The 18,420-nt window shown below is 36.3% G+C and overlaps 1 non-coding gene across 1 annotated transcript; it reads right to left on the reverse strand.

Moving 5' to 3' along the window:
* Positions 1-8,481: 8,481 nt before the first annotated feature.
* On the reverse strand, positions 8,482-8,554 carry TRNAT-GGU (transfer RNA threonine (anticodon GGU)). The gene has a single exon. It is a non-coding gene; the product is annotated as a tRNA-Thr (tRNA).
* Between the last annotated feature and the right edge of the window lie 9,866 nt (positions 8,555-18,420).

The raw sequence follows: 18,420 nt of genomic DNA on the forward strand, positions 1-18,420 counted from the left end.
TACCATATAGGCTATGAATATATTAGAACAGACCTGCACAAATAGCGCTCAACGAGCGCGCGCGCTCCTTCGGAGTGGGAGAGCCGAGTTTACCGCTCGCCGAAACGGAGAGGAAGATACGTCAGAATGACATAGACTTGCTGTAGGTAGAGGAGAGGGAAACGACCACTCAGTGGAGTGCAGTGTGTAGGCCTATTCTCAGTAACTGTTTCACATTGCTTACCTACTGCTACAGTACAGTATGGCGGAATATAAAAGACGGAACATAACATTTAACGATTTACAGCTCGAACTTATTGATCTTCAATGTGACCTAAGGGCTAAAGATCGTTTGAATAATATTACTAGCCTGGCTGAGTTTTACAAGACTAAACATTAGCAATACTATCCACGACTAAACAAGCTAGCTGTGAAAATGATTGCAATGTTTGGCTCAACATTTATATTTGTGAGCAACTGTTTTCTATAATCAACTTTAATAAAGGCAAACATCGAACATCTGTAACTGATGTTTCATTATGATCAGTAGGCTACTGTTACTTTCAGCTGCCAAAAGCATAAAACCTTGTTTTGATGTACTGATAAATATAAATATAACAAAATGATATTGTATATTTAAGTAGCTATAGAATTTCTATTATTTCTGTAAAATAAATATTTCTTTATTAATTAATAATAGTCCAAGATAGTTTTGCAAACACTGAACGGGAATTCACTTCATAAACACTCGTAATAGTACTTCCTTTTGTGTATATTTTGTACGAGATCCACCCCTCCTTCCAGTCCACCCTGATACAGAGCACAGCTAATATCTGCATTCCGCTCATGAGCTGTGAGCAGGCTCGTAGAGAACAAACCTTGTGCAGGCCTGTATTAGAACATCTCAAAGCAACAACTGAAATTGTATTTAATTTTTGAAGGAAGAATGATTTTATTATCAAAATACGTCGAAAATCTTAGCTGTGATAATAATAAAAGAATGGAAAACTTTTTTCTGATTTAATCTTGAGTAAGTTTACAAGGAAATGATTTGAAATTATTATAAAACGCTAATATACTCGTATGAGGACTTGTTGGCAGCTAAATGTTTTGTTTGTTGCCTGTTAAGTAAAGTCATTGTACTATATTACTAATCTAATTAATGCTAAGGAATTCCAATAGCTCAGAACTCAAACACCGGTCATGGAGAGACTGAGAATTCGAAACCACTCTTGTTTATCTATTCTTCTTCCTTGTCTGTTTTGTTATGTTATGTCTATTTTTTTTTAAGTGAGAGCAGTAGCGGCTGGTGGTCAAATTAATGAGTATGCTATAATCTCTATATCGGCCTGCTGTATACATTTATATATATTTATCTTAATTTGAGACTCGCCTAATGACGAAATATGAAGTCCATATGACGTTTCTTCGTACTGCAGAACTTGTCATTTACCCTGGTGTTAAACGCCTCCATCTTGGACATCATACTCTTTTCTATTGACAGTATTGCAAGAGCAATGAGACGATCCTTGGACATAGTGTTCCTTAAAAACGTTTTTATGCGTTTCAAGCAAGACAGACATCTTTCTGACTCAGCAGTGGTCATTGGTGTTGTAACCAAAATATTTAAGAACTTCGTTACTTCACAGAATGGATCCTATAAATTGTTGGAGACTATGTATTGTAACAATTGAACAGCCATCTATATTTCGGAAGTCGGATCTTCCGTATGGAACTCCAAGTTGTGTCTGCAACGCTCTTCTTCAACAGGTAGATGGCAGCAGCAGTCGGACACTTGAATTACCAAATATGTACATTGTAAATAGTTCCGAGTTTTCACAAACAAGCATTGTTTCATTACTCTTTACTTTTTGCAATCTCAAAGCTGTGTCGTGCTGAAGTTCTTTTTCAGAATTTTGTGTTTTAATCCAATTTCATAAATCCATAGTAAACGACATTATGTAGCTCAACTGGTTCCTTAGACAAAAATTGTTACGTTTGTAAAAGCGCTGTAAGACTCCTTTTCCGGAGATACACTAAGTAATAATATCCTAAAAATAAACAAATTATGAAAAAAATGCAAACTGAAGACACTCAGACAAAAAGACGTGCCACGTTTGTAAAAGATCCAGAATATGCCGGGCATACGCTAAGGAATAATATCCTAAAAGTAAACAAATTATGAAAAAATGCAAACTGAAGACACTCAGACGAATTTGTCTAAATTAAAAAGAAAATGCAAGAAGTCGGAATGCAGGAAGAAACTAATGTAAGCCGGATACAGCGTTGTCGTTTTGTGAAAATTGCAAGATGTGGCATTCAGCTGGAAAAACTAGAAGTACGTAAGTCGACCGGCTAAAATATAATATGTATAACGACTTAATTTAAGGATTATTAATATGAATTTAATTTTAAGCTCGTGTAATTTTTCTCATTTTCTGTTGTTATGCCTTGAATTACATTAATTAAGCAATTCAGGCAACAATACATTAATACTCTCCATACAATATTGTCTATGTGGGGCATTCAGATGATCGAGCTACACACGAATAAAGACAAAAAGAAATTAAATCATCTCGGTTCATCAGAATTCTAAAACCCGGTCCTGCGCCCAGACCGGGTCTGCCGTTATTTATCGAAGTTTTCGACTGAATGATCTCATTCAACGTCAGTGGGACGGCAGGATGATTATGAATCTGCGAGTAGGAAAGAACGGATGTGATCTCCGGTGTTTTTCAAGAGGCGTGGTCATGGATCACGAAAAAACCTTGGTGAGGACAGCCGACCTTGTGGGTCAGAGCTAGAATAGATTGCCATATAATTTGACTCTTTCAGAAGCCTACGAATGTTGCGAAGTGAGAGCAATATTCAGACAATGGTACCGACTACAACGTCTGCCAAAACAGTCTTTGAAAATTTGTACATGTGTATTTAAGTCAGTACTATGGAGAAAAACTGGCCTACTAAATTCTTGCTCATAACGTAAGTTACAGAACTAATAGCACAGTCTAATATATACAGTCACGAAGCTCAATACTTTCTAAATATGCAAACATAGATAGTTGCTAAACACCAGGATCGCTACTATCGCCTCATCACAGAGACTTTCCCTAGCAGACGATAAAATGTATTGTAGTTTCGATATAGTGTTCTTTTGAAAAAATTAAAACCTTCCTTCCACTATTGAAATATGTAATACATACAGTGTATATATTATTTTCATAAAATATATATTATATTCTATAAACTCACCTTCCTGGATCTTTCGGAATAAGGATAACGCTAACCTATTTTTCTTACAATTTATAGTACTACAAACGTCTCCTTGTCCCATATTATTATTGAAATTATTGTATTTTAGCATTTACAGTTATTACAACCGATAACGAACATTTCACAGTTTATATAGCTTCTCACAAAAATGCGAAATACTGCACAGTCAATGTCTTTTCGATTTAGACCAGGCCGTAATATTTGTTTGTGTTTTCTATTTCAGTGTATGGAGCTCAGTGAAATATTATATTATAACTTTATTGCGTATCATTGCTAAGCTTTATTTAGTGTAATGTGTCCATAAGTTTCCTTTACTACTTGTTGCATAATATGTGGCAGAAATAATTACAAAACTGTGTTATTTTAATGTGAAGAGAATTTTACATGTTAACATAATCTGTTCGCGTCAACATTTCAAGTTTAGAATGGAAGCTTTTTGAGGTTTAATAAAAAAGAATTTATATTGTGATTTCAATTTAGCACATCTACCTTCCTTAATTTTGGACAAAAGATTTACCATACCACTCCTATGAAATTAGTGTACGTGCAATTGTGTTACTTCGTCTCCTAAGTAGTAGATAAATACAATAATTCAGTACTCAATTGTAGTATTAAAATACAGACAAATTGAATGTCCGAGGTATCATACATGACATTATGCTTAATTATAATGTATGATTGTGAATTTAGGAATATAAGTTAAATATAGTAAACATAACCTATAATTTTCATATGAATGGCAAGGCATTGGAGATCACTAAAATTAGACAGAAAGGGGCAACTGGTACAGTAAACATAACCTATAATTTCAACATATCTAAATATTCGTGCGGTGCAACTGAAAATTATTGAATCGTGCATAAATGAATGTACAAGAATTTCGCAATATTTAATCGAAATAAAGACAGGTATTACACATACGTACAACGTAATTTTCACACCAAAATAATATTACACCTTAACTCTAAAAAGGAATTATGTCTGAAGTGTCCCCTAATCATTGTTTTAAATTTTATTAATGCAATTACACTAAAATTTAGAGAAATATATGTTACTCTTTATGCATTCCAATTAATTTATATGGTTGAAACGCCTCCCTTAGTGATCGGGTTAAGCGAGTCACATGGTCTGCCTTACGGCCTGTATTAGATCACGATGGCAGTGACACAGTCTATTGCTCCTAGTACTCACAGCGCTCCAAGCGGCTAGCAACTATCGCGAGAAATGCAACTCGTTGGCAAAAAATCATCCCAAGCTTCGTGACTGTATATAGTAGACTGTGCTAATAGGTTTGAAATCTAGAATAAAAGGTTCTGTTCTATTAGTATTTATACAAGAATGCTCGAACAAATGATAGGAGATTCATCGAATGCTTACAACCGCATGAATTGTTTATGCTATTCGCGATTGTTATTGTGGTCATGGTTGGAACTGCAACGATGTTTGGGATGTGGAATAACATTTTGACATATCTTTACAGTGACGTAATTACATATCGTTACGAGTAGTATTTCACTTACTCTCATTTCTCATGACGAAGACAGATTCAGCCTTCTAAATATTGTACTTTTCTGATATATTTTCAGCAGTGGGAAACGTCCAAACAAAACTACTCCCCATTGTGTGAGTGTGAGCGTCTATATAAACTGCGAGTACTAAAATAGGCCCACCCACAGACCTTGACTGTATTATTTTAATCCAACTGAAGAGACTTTGTTATGTTGAAGGCCATTTGGATAATTGCCATTCATTATCTGATCAAAGCAGTGATTACATGCGACAGAAACAAGTGAATCACACTTCCAAAAAAATATTTTCCATTATTCACTCATTAAAGCGACTGAAGCACTTTCTTCCTGATAAATTAAAATTAATCCTTGTACAAACACTCGTGATGCCACACTTTGACTACTGCGATATTATATTAAGTAACCTAAATGCAAATTTGAGCAGCAGGCTACAACGTGTGCATAATGCGTGCGTCCGTTATATTTGCAATATTCGTAAGTATGATCATGTTTCCCCGTCTTTCCAAACTCTGTCTTGGCTAAGGCTAAGCGATCGACGAGCCCTGCATTCTCTTGTTCTCTTATTTCAAATTCTGCGCACCGCTACCCCAATCTATTTGGCTTCTTGTTTTCAAAATTTATCCGCATATCATCAGCTAAGTACAAGATCTCATCATAACAATTTACTCATTATACCCTACCACAAGACATCTTTATATTCTTCATCCTATACAGTTTCAGTTGCTAGAAATTGGAACTCGCTTCCGAGTGATATAAGGGGTTGTTGGACAATAACTTCATTTAGGTCAAAATTACATAAATTCTTACTTAACAGATTAATTGCTGATTAATATTTGTTACTTATAATGAAACTAACACCTGTCCATTCTTATTATTATTATTATCATTAATTTCTCTAAATAGATTTACAAAACCTCTAATGGCAATTACATTAATATTCTCATTATAGAAATAGAAATATATATATATATATATATATATATATATATATATATATATATATATATATATATATATTCTCCCTGTAACATAGTCCTAGTAAGCTTATATTAAATTAATTTTCATCATTTTACTAGCTATCTCAAATATTAAATTAATTATAATTGATTGAATTAAATTAACTCATAAATTAAGTTACTACTTTACCTTATAGATTTATCTAAATTTAAATAAATGTATAGTGAAGAATATGGCTGGAGAATCTTTTAAGTGTAGTGTAAATATTTGTAATTTAAATTTATGTATTGTATTGATTAAGGCTGGTTGAGTGGAAGAGAAGGCCTTATGGCCTTAACTCTGCCAGCGAAAATAAAACATTATTATTATTATTATTATTATTATTATTATTATTATTATTATTATTATTATTATTATTATTATTATAGCTATGAAGTAAGGAGACGGAGGAAAGGTACTTGGCGTGAAAAGTACAACCAGTGGTGGTTCCTGTACTAACATCTTGATCAATCCCGCAGATAAAAATCTTAAGCTTTGCTGTATCAGTAATGTCACTGCTGTCATCAAGAGCCAGTGAATAATATAAGATTTTTCTTGCTTCTTTTTTTAAACTTCCTCTTGAATACAATCAGGAATTTTCTAAATCCTTCTCTCGATACTTGGTCGAGAAATTCGTAGTTTCTCAAAATTAAAAACTTCTTATGGACAAGTATTTAAGCTATTTTAATCATTACTCTTATGAGAAATTCTATTCTATTAAAAGGCTTTAGAGCACGAGATATTTCAAACCCCATTAGGTAGCTGACTTCCTAACATTTATTTATCTCATCTTTCTCTTCCTGGCGGTGATTTAAGACATATCAATTCCTGGTGTTTAACAGTTCGTTGGCACATAATATTGAATCAGTTTTTCTACAATATTATTATTGTTATTAAATGAATAATTAATAAAGTTACCCTCATCTAAAAATTAAGAAGAATAAAATTGAGATAAAACCTAATAATTTTATCCTTCTAGGGAGAAGATCTAAAAATATCAATATTCATGCACATACAGAAGAATTATAGAAACACGTACTTAGTGGTCAGTAATAATAATAATAATAATAATAATAATAATAATAATAATAATAAATTATTCAGGTTGGCAATTAATTAATAAATACTTCAAATAAAGTAATTGGTTTGTTGCCTGCATGCAACATTTCGGACTTATTTCATTTTAGTAGAATACAGAGCACGGAAAGACAAGTCGGGGACTATAGGCCTACTTAACTTATTTTACACAAAAAGTGGACTTAATCGGCTTTACTAGTAATAGGACGATATATACATGGTAGACCTTCTTACATTATATGCACACATACATTTTAAAATTTATTTTTCATGTCTTTTAACTTATTTATTTCCCCCATTTTTCTCTTACATTTTAAAGGTACGTTCCTAACGATTTTATTATCTGTTCATTTGTAATTCTTGATACCGTATTATATACCTGCTGCCGCGAGAATGAATGCTGATGCAGCCGAGCGTAACTAGAACGCCATGACTACACTGGTAGAAAAGGTGGGTGGGGTAAGAAGGGGTAGTAAGGCAATCGCTCTGAGGACCTACAGTTCTGCAGGTCTGGACTAATAGAAACCCGATTTGACACAAGAGGTTGAATACAGAAGTTGATTAGTTATTGCTCTGTGTCAAGCACGTGTTCCAAAAGGCTGACAAAAAGCTACTCGAATAAAGGTATTTTGGACGCTGTTTTTTTGCTTCAGAGTGACATCTATTTTACAGTAGGCTACTTCATTGTAATGTACGATTTTTCGAAAAAGATTTCCAGCCGATGATTTTGAGGAGTTCCCGTGTTAATTATTTGTTTATAAAACTTAAAAGCAAAATTGCGTTCATATTTTTACTATGATTGGTTCATGAGTGATCTTTTTTTATTTTAGTAATTACTTTACGACGCTTTATCAACATCTTAGGTTATTTAGTGTCTGAATGAGATGAAGGTGATAACGCCGGTGAAATGAGTCCGGGGTCAATACCGAAAGTTATCCAGCATTTGAGGGAAAACCCCGGAAAAACTTCAACCAGGTAACTTGCCACGACCGGGAATCGAACCCGGGCCACCTGGTTTCGCGGCTAGACGCGCTAACCGTTACTCCACAGGTGTGGACATGAGTGATCTGGCTGGTCGCGTGACACGCGAGATATTTTTTTCAACGTGTCATAGATTCAGATCAATCCAAGTATCTGATTCATTGACAGATATGTCTGTGAAAGGGAAACCTATCCGTTACATATGTTATCATGAGCTAGCATGTTCTCCAATTCTCAGGATGTTTCTGCATTCGAGATACGGGGCAGATATACTGTAAAAAATTACATGACATTGATCATCGTAAAAGTTTTAAATCGTAATGACTGGTCTCGTCTTTGAACAATTTTAAGGGAAAAATTGTTCCTGGGCCAGGCATCGAACCCGGGACCTTTGGTTTACCTACCAACTCTCTACCAACTGAGCTACCCGGGAACTCTACCAGACACCGATCCAATTTTCCCCTCTATATCCACAGACCTCAAAGTGGGCTGATAACCGTCAAGCAACCAACGTTGAGTGCACACTAACTCTGTGTGACTTATATTGTGGTTTTCTGTTAACGAACAGTGACGTGTATTATGCAAATCAAGCTTTCAGGTATAACTCCCTGTAAAGTTGATTTGAACAATTTTGAGGGAAAAATTGTTCCTGGGCCAGGCATCGAACCCGGGATCTTTGGTTTACCGTACCAACGCTCTACCAACTGAGCTACCCGGGAACTCTACCAGACACCGATCCAATTTTTCCCTCTATATCCACAGACCTCAAAGTGGGCTGACAACCGTCAAGCAACCAACGTTGGTCTCGTCTTTGAGTAATAAATATCACGTGAAGCATGTTATACTATTTTTGAGTAACAAACGCGAACTGAAACAGTTTACATTGAATCATTTGTGCAGGATTGCCATGTAGGCCTAATTGACTTTATGTTTCTGTGGCTGTTCCGTAAATTATTTTAAAAACAAATACAATTTTAGAGAATTTGAAATATCATTAGAGACGAGAGCCCGAATAGTATGTGGACTCGGTAATAACTGACATCTGAAATTCCATAGACTGCTTTGAAAATGAGTAACTTAGTTACTGCTCGACAGTTAAACCAACCTTCACTAGTTCGGCTCTGTAGTTCAGCCTCTTGTTTAATCTAGCTGTAAGGGCTTCCAGTGTAATTACAAAGGACAAAGCGAGACCTTTAACCCGGACACTGGTGCCCTTTGTCGTCGTAACTTTCCTTTAACAGTAACAATACAAATGGCACACAAGACATTATGTTCATTTAGAAAATCAGCAGATGATGAAGCTTCGCTGTGCGGTTTGTTTTTATGTGCATGGCAAAGCAGTTGCGGCTGACTACGATTTTACGCACCACTTCACGTTCTTATAAACTGTCAAATGAAAGTCTACTTTCCCCTTCTGAATACTTCATCGAAATACTATTAGCCGGATTGCTAAAATACCATAAATCCACGCAGAGGTCTAGAATTCAAACTGGCTACAAGTAGAAATTGGCCTGAGGTATGTAGGGAAAAGCAACTTTCATAATATGCATAACCTATAAACTAAGAAAATATATTCTGACGTTATTCATATTAGCCTACTTCCTGATGGAGTAACGGTCAGCGCGTCTGGCCGCGAAACCAGATGACCCGGGTTCGAATCCCGGTCGGGGTAAGTTACCTGGTTGAGGTTTTTTCCGGGGTTTTCCCTCAACCCAATACGAGCAAATGCTGGGTAACTTTCGATGCTAGACCCGGGACTCATTTCACCGGCATTATCACCTTCATTTCATTCAGACGCTAAATAACCTAAAGTAAAAAAAAAGTTCCTGATTATTTACTTAAGTAGTGTCGTATTTGTATGTAAAAAAATTATAAAACAGTTATATTACCGGCTATTCTGTGTGGTTGTGAAATTTGGACTCTCACTTTGAGAGAGGAACAGAGGTTAAGAGTGTTTGAGAATAAGATACCACTTACTGGTTTTTAAGGAACCCGGAGGTTCATTGCCGCCCTCACATAAGCCCGCCATTGTCCCTAATCTGAGCAAGATTAATCCAGTCTCTATCATCATATCCCACCTTCCTCAAATCCATTTTAATATTATCTTCCCATCTACGTCTCGGCCTCCCCAAAGATCTTTTTCTCTCCGGCCTCCCAACTAACACTCTATATGCATTTCTGGATTCGCCCATACGTGCTGCATGCCCTACCCATCTCAAACGTCTGGAATTAATGTTCCTAATTATGTCAGGGGAAGAATACAATGCTTGCAGTTCTGTGTTGTGTAACTTTCTCCATTCTCCTGTAACTTCGTCCCTCTTTATCCCAAATATTTTCCTAAGCACCATTTTCTCAAACTCCCTTAACCTATGTTCCTAAGTCCAAGTTTCACAACCATAAAGAACAACCGGTAATATAATTGTTTTATAAAATTCTAACTTTCAGATTTTTTGACAGCAGACTGGATGATAAAAGCTTCTCAACCGAATAATAACAGGCATTTTCCATATTTATTCTGTGTTTTATTTCCTCCCGAGTATCATTTATATTTGTTACTATTGCTCCCAGGTATTTGAATTATGAGAATAAAATACTTAAGAAAATATTTTGGGCTAAGTGAGATGAAGTTACAGGAGAATGGAGAAAATACACAATGCAGAACTGTATGCATTGTATTCTTCACCTAACATAATTATGAATATTAAATCCAGACATTTGAGATGGGCAGAGCATGTAGCACATATGGGCAAATCCAGAAATGCGTATAGAGTGTTATTTGGGATACCGGAGGGGAAAAAGCTTTGGGGACACCAAGATGTAGATGGAAGGATAATATAAAAGTGGATTTGAGGGAAGTGGAATATGAGGATAGAGACTGGATTAATCTTCCTCAGGATAGGAACCGATGGCTTGCTTATGTGAGGGCGGCAATGAACCTCCAGGTTCCTTAAAAGCCATTTGCTTAATAAAAACCTAAACTAACCAAACCTAACCTTCGTATATGCAAGATTTTTAACCGGAGAAAGAAGAAAATAAGAAAAGTAGCAGTATCTAATGCTAACGTCAATATATTTGAAAATATTCATAAGCAACAACGTAATTTTAATTATACATCTTGATTACACAACTTTTAACACTATATCACTTCGGAATGTGTATTATATGTCTTTCTCGTGTTAAATTCTATCGACTCCACATTACACTACACAAACACACCCCCACAGGAAACAAAACAAATGGAGCCAAGACCAGCAACAACCAGTTCTGATGAAGGCCCATACAAGGCCGAAACATGTTAACCAGGTACGATAGAATTTAACACGAGAAATACATATAATACACATTCCGAAGTAATTCTAATGTTAATCTACTTAAAAAAAAAAAACTTTGAAGAACAACATAATCCTAACGAGACTATATTTCAAAATATTAATAAGTCATATCACTGTCCGTGTGTCTCATTTAGACTAATATAAGTATCTGCTCATCGAATCCTACCTGTATCTGACCTTGTCGCTAACAGTGGTGTTATCTGTCAGTAATGTTCGGAACGAAGGAGGTAGAGAGAGAAAGGAAAAAAAAAATCCAACAAATTTCTCCTCCTAACGACGCGCAAACCAAATCCGCTCATGCACAGTTATCATGTCACAGCCAAACTGTTCCTGTCGCGAGCCGCAAGTAACAACTTATTAATTTAAACGTAATATTTCATATCATTCTCAATGTACTAATTTAAATTATATTATATTGTACTTAATAAGTAATTTTAACTTTAAACATAAACTGTTTCATTTACATATTACTCGTATGTAATACACAAATTTATATGACGAGGTATTTTCTCTAGACTAACAGCACCGCGGTCATAATTATTTAGTTAACGCTTTGGCGAACGTTAACCGCAAATTTAGTTTCGTTCATTTCACTGATATTCCCTGTACTACATTTTTTTTTCTTTATTTCGTTGTGATAACCTGATACAGTATAAGTTCTTATTACATTTGCATTTTCTTTCAGTGTATTCAAAACACTACTGTTTTACTCAGTAACACATGGGCTTGACTAGTGAATATAGTCGCGAATTTTACTGCCACCATTTCGAGTGTCTTTTGTTTCACACGGCTCGGTATGGTCCGGTGACTAGTGGCCAACGTAGTCGGCGTTGCTCTACCGTGCGTATTATCCAGTTGTTCCAAAACTCCATCCACTTGGTGCCCTGGGAGTTTGTAATAGAAATTTAGAAACATTCTGTATAATTTAAGTTCATAAGTAATACCTATTTTCAGACATGTTGTTTGATTTCAGTCTATATACAGTTCGTCATAAATGTTCTTTTTAGTAATTGTATGTAATTTTGATTAGGAGATTTCAATTAAAGTACTACTGTATATAAATACAACTATAAAGTGTGTATAATGAAACAGGGTTGGAATTAAATGTATGTTTATCAAAACGCTTTAGGTTGGGATGTTATTAAATTGTCTGAAGTTTTACACGCATAGTTCCACCTACAATAGTTGCCATTCACTCTTCATTCTCTGTACTTCTTGTGAAAATTGTTTGAACTAAGTATTTGATATTGAGGGTTAATGCGCGTCTTGATATTGCTGCGCTGACATACAGTTTTTGGTGTAATTTATTATGCGCAGGAGGGGGTCGTATGGTAATTGGAACGTGGCTCTTCTTGCTGTAATCCCATTTCGTCTCGCTGGCGCTCCGGTTTCACTGTATTGTCTCTACCACTCGCTACGTCTGAGTAATTCAGAGTCGGCGGTGCTATAAAACACGAGAAAATTAGTAAGAGTGTGGGCTTCTGTAACTTAATCAGTTTCCACTGCAATTCTACCTTCATAAACTGTATTACTGTAGTGTAGAAATGTCTTGATAATGTATCAAGCCGAGTTTTTCAGTAGTTCCGAGCTTCTTGTTCTCCTCCTTAGCAATTGACCTTGAAGGGGTAAATAAGGGCGGTTTTTCTTACGAATTCCCTGCTTTGCCTAATCCAATTCGCTTAGAAACAAACTTGCGGCGACTTGTCTTTTCCTACAGGAAAACCTCATTGAGCGTAACACTATTAGCTATTACATTATGTAGATTTAATAGAAACGGTAGTAACACTTCTCTCCTCGTGAACTTTTCTTTACTTGCACAACCCTGAGAACAGGAAGAGGAAATTAACTTGTTTTGTTGCAGAGCTGATGTAATATCAAAGAAATTAGAAAAAGACTTCGTCGTCGTTGTCATCACCATCACCATCACCATCACCACCACCACCACCACCACCACCACCACCACCACCACCACCACCACCACCACCACCATTACTATCGTCGGCCTGGTTAGCCCAGTCGGTATAGCGCTGGCCTTCTGTGCTCGAAGTTGCGGGTTAGATTCCGTCCAGGTCGATGGCTTTTAAGTGTGCTTAAATGCAACAGGCTCATGTCAGTAGATTTACTGGCATGTAAAAGAACTCCTGCGGGAAAAAATTCCAGCACACCGGTGACGCTGATATAACCTCGGCAGTTGCGATCGTCGTTAAATAAACCATAACGTAATTTAACCATTACTATCGCCATCACCATCATCAGCGGCCTCTTATTCGAAATCCATTTTTAATGCCTCAAGTTTAAGGCACCCCTTTTAAAAACAACACGTATCTTTTGCATAACTTATATCTCATCCTAGATTCTGAGAATGTGATATTTGTTCTATTGGGGTCTTCCATATTATTATTTTTGACGTCACTGAAATTTTTCCTCTAAAGGCCATCACTTGTTTTCTGAAGTGATATTTTAACATTTTTTTAGACAACCTGGAATTTGTATATAGATTTCCGGAGGTAGTTTTCAGCACCACTAATTATTAGAAACTACAGATTAAACAATATGCTAGCAGATGACATCGTTATGATTGCAGAGAATGAAAATGAAAACATTTCAATACTAACGAAATAAATGTTTAATGCTAATTCTAGACATTTTGGGTAAGTGTGAGCTGTTTTATGGCTTTTCTTTGTACCACCCGGTCCGTTGTAATGGGAGTAGCAATCGATTTTCACGTTACTAACAGTGTAGAGAAATAAGATAGTTAGGCTATAAGCTGCCTTGTATGCAGTCAGGCTATGCCCCAAAAATGATAAACGTTTTCATGTACGCAAGATTATGGTCAAGGGGAAAAATTGATAGCTACACGCAATTTGATATCTCCGGTTCTAATGCCGGTAGCTTGACTTTCACTAACCTCGGATCATGGTGTTAAACTTCGGCGCAAAATATAGGCTACTTATCAGAACTAACTTATTAATCACGTAAAGAATGCAAACTTACATGTATTTTACATTCCAGTGCCTTCTTGAAGCAGACAAAATTAATAAAACAATAAAAAAGAACAAATGTCTCATATCGTCGGAGGAATCGTCGGCGTGTTTAATTGCACAAGTGATGGATATAATAATCGTCGATTTTTCATGTGTATTTTTACAATACTTGATATCTTCGCTGAAGATACTCTTGAAGGAGAATGACGCATCAAGTGTTCTAGATGAAAGAGGAGGAAATTACGTGGAAAAAATATAATATTCTCAAAGAAAGTGTGTGTTTAAAATTTCGGGAGGAAGAAGGGAAAGATTAGGCGAGTAGGTTTAATTGTGTGTTTAGACTGTGAATTCCCAAGTGTTGTCTTATTTCGTTATTAGGGATGTGACCTAATCTGCTTTTGAGAAATCTTATTTCAGAAGTTCGCATCGCACCTTCATCCCTCCTTGTGAACGTCCAGTTCTCACTATACAATCAATTAGTTGTTGCAATTATTTTATATAATCTAATCATTGTGCTTGTTCTAATTTAATTTTTGAGATTCTTTCATCGTCATCATAAACGATTCTGGATTAGGTCCATAGGTCCTCTTCCGCTATTGCCTTCAGGATGCTTTTGGTCATTTAATATTTGTTAATCGTTCCAATCTGTCCATCTTTCTAGTTGATATCTTATGGTTCCATACATGTGATTGTACCTATCGAATTTGTGACTAATAAATTGAAGAGTGGCATGGTCCACCGCTGCGGAGTAACGGTTAGCTTGCTTGATCGTGAAACGAGCGAGCCCGGGTTCAAATCCTGGTTGGGTTTTTTCCGAGGTTTTACCTCAACAACTGGCGGGCAACTTTTGGCATTGAACTTCGGACTCATTGCGCCTTCATTACATATTTTGTTTATCATCTACAAGTCGACTAGAAGGTCGTGGCAGACGTGGTTTCGGGGATTCGCCAACAGGTGTCTGGGGGAGCTGCACAAATTCCAGAGAGCCGTAAAGGCATCTAGATTGGACTACGACAAACCGGAGAGTGTAGCTCCCTCGGATAGATGGCGCCTTGGTTAGCCGCGAAGTCTACGTTGGCGCGGCCTTTTGATCAAAGGATGCAGTAGAATGTAAGCACGTGAGTTGCCAAGAGATGCCATCTATTTGAGGCGACATATTAACAGGGAAGATGGAGGGGCGTTGCTGATCACGCGGACTTCGTCTGCCGAGTCTATAAGATGGCTCCAAGCAGTGAATCATACTTGTCAAGAATAGTCCTAAGGACTTTAATCATCACAAACAAGGAAGTTGCACAAAAAGCCTAAGGCTGCGGTGCTTGCTTGTCTCGTTCTTTCCCTTTTTCATCGCTTTCTTTCGCTTTGTCCTGTCTTTTTTTCTCTCTTTCCCTTTGTATTTTCTTTCTCCCTTTATTTCTATCTTTTTCTGTCTTCCTTTCTTTCTGCATATTTCCAAAGTCTTGCGAATTATAGAAATAACCGATGTACTTAGATCAGACCTGCAGAACTGTAGCTCTTGAGAGCGACTGCTTTCCTCCTCTTTCTTACCCCACCTACCTTTTCTACCTGTGCAGTCACGGCTGCATCAACATTCATTCTCGCGGCGGAAGTCGATCATCCCTAATAGAAGTGAAGTGAGGGTGACGTCATATTTCCCCTACTTGTGATTCTGCAGGCCTGACTTAGATAGAAGAATGTTGTGGTACAGTTTGAAGTCGATTGTATTCCACTCCGATGTGTCGACTATTCCATTCAGGAATTTGAATTTATATATTTCTAGTATCAAATAGCGCTTAAACCACTCGCTATAGCAACATAATGTACAAATGTTGATGGTAACCGTGAAATCTTGTGGTGCGATATCTGTGATATAAAACAGAGGATAAAAACGTCATTATATGGACGCGAAATATTACACCATTAAACAAAACAGATGGTGTGAAGATAATCCAACGTTCATAAGCTGAGAAATTAGTAACACGACAGCTGCTAGTGTAACAACTAGCAGATCTGTTAATGGGTTGTGGGAGCGAGCCGGCCGCCGCCCGCCCTGTCGATAGTCCGTTCCTTTAATTAGGACTGGCTGGAAACAGGGCTTCGCTAGATTCGCTTTGACATAGTGGTGAGCACTTCATATTAAACGACCAATAATTAAGCTCTAAGTGAAGATAACAATTTATTGAAATTGACGAGCTGTTAAAATTCGAGGAATATCCTTCCAGCATGGAATTTTGTTTCACACTACGAGAATTCGCCTCTATAAATTTGTAGTTACTGTCGATTGGTGAAATCGATCTATCGATTGTAATGGAAACCTCATTAGTGGATACTCATTACCAGGCAAGCCCGTCGCATATATGTTACTGACAAGAGAAAAATGGGCACTCGCACTCTCACTGTGGGGTCTACATTAAAAGCTGCGATTCATGTAATCATGTGACTGAAGCAATATCGCTTAATATTCTTTTACATCAGCGCTTCATGCCGAAGACCCAGATTGAAAATCCCATCGAACACAGGTTGGAATTTGCGGTGGGCGGCATCGGAGAATATTTTTAGTTTCTGTCATAATTTTGTCGCCGACACTCCTACCAATAGCATTCTTGCTATCACCTCTACTGTCATTGCAATCATCTCTCATTATTATTATTATTATTATTATTATTATTATTATTATTATTATTATTATTATTATTATTGTTATTATTATTATTGAATGCATATATTTGTCTTTAAGCAATATACAGGGACATCATTTTATTTGTACCAACATTTTTAACATTAACCTGTCTATACTCGGAAACACTGTTACCCCCTTCCATTACAGGAGTTTGGTGTTACTAGTGAAATATGTAAACAAATCATTTTACTAGCTATAGGAGAAGAGAAAAGTTTGTATCCATTTATGTTACAGGGAAATACGATATTAGGATTTTCAGTTTGATCATTACTTTTACGGTATTTTATCAAAATACAGTAGAGTAGTAACATTTTTTTTTTCACAAACTCAACTCTTCAGGCGGTTTTATTCATTATATAATGGCTACTTTATTCAGCATATTACCGTACTTTCGGTAACTCTAATCTTCACTTCAAAGTTATTCAGTCGTGCTGCACACCGTACCTGTGCGAAATAAGCAGGGGCGGGTATTTACAGAGATCGCGAAAATCACGACATAATAGATATACAATAGATTTTTACTAATCTTTACGAATTAAGTGATTCTGATTAATAACATGCGGACAAAACAATCACGACAAATCGCGAAATAGTTCTAATAGCGAAATATGAACACATTCGCAAATTATTATTGTGTCGTTTTATAGCGAATTTCATATTCTGAGTTCTTTTTTCGGACATTTTTTTATTTGAATTTGTTGAACATTCAAGTAGGTTACGTTACATGGTATTCCAGGTGTTCTCATTACATTAGTGAACTCAAAAGACGGAGAATTCAATATTTCACTAATAATTTGAAAGTATTAATTTGAGGGCTGCAAGTTTTTTTTGTTTTTTTTTTTCCGTTTTTAATGAATATATGTTAAATGCAGTCTCAATCCAACAAATATTGTCTATTGGCCATACCGCACCTTTACCAGAATCCAATGAACCTTTAATGTTAATTATTTTGGAAGTAATATTCATACTGAGTTAATACTCCAATTTCAAAAAATTGTATTTTCCAAAATTTCTATTAATATTCAACAAAAGTACATATCAATCTCCAACAATCTCCGCCGACACCAATATTAAAAACACAAATGATAAAATTAATCTCCATAAATACCTGCCCCTGGAAATAAGCTTCAATAATATAGGCTCTTCCTTCTATGGAAAACCATATTTCTGAAACACACTATACTCTGTACTCTTTACTTCACTGCTAGCAGACTTCGAATGCAACAGCGGCCGTAAGTTTGTGTGGCTGACGGGAGCAAGAACATTACTGCACGGGGTGGGAGTCAAGTACATTCAGAAACAAAGGTAGAATAAAAATGCAAGTAAAAATAAAGTGATGTCCCGGTACCTTTCGGTGAGGCGATACTTCACATTATTAGTGTACAGTGCCGTCTCCCCGTTTTACAACGCCTCTCGTACAATTCGTTTAGATTGTTACTTATTTTTAATTTATTACTCGGTTTTTAGGTGGCAACAGAGCTTTAACTAGCCATCATATCTCTTTCCGCTAGTATATAGTTTCACTGACCCAAAGCATGTAGGCCTACAGACTCAATACAAAAGGCGTGGAAGAGATAATGGTCATCCCGTCA

This window comes from Periplaneta americana, chromosome 15, assembly GCF_040183065.1.
Source record: "Periplaneta americana isolate PAMFEO1 chromosome 15, P.americana_PAMFEO1_priV1, whole genome shotgun sequence".
Lineage (NCBI taxonomy): Eukaryota > Metazoa > Arthropoda > Insecta > Blattodea > Blattidae > Periplaneta > Periplaneta americana.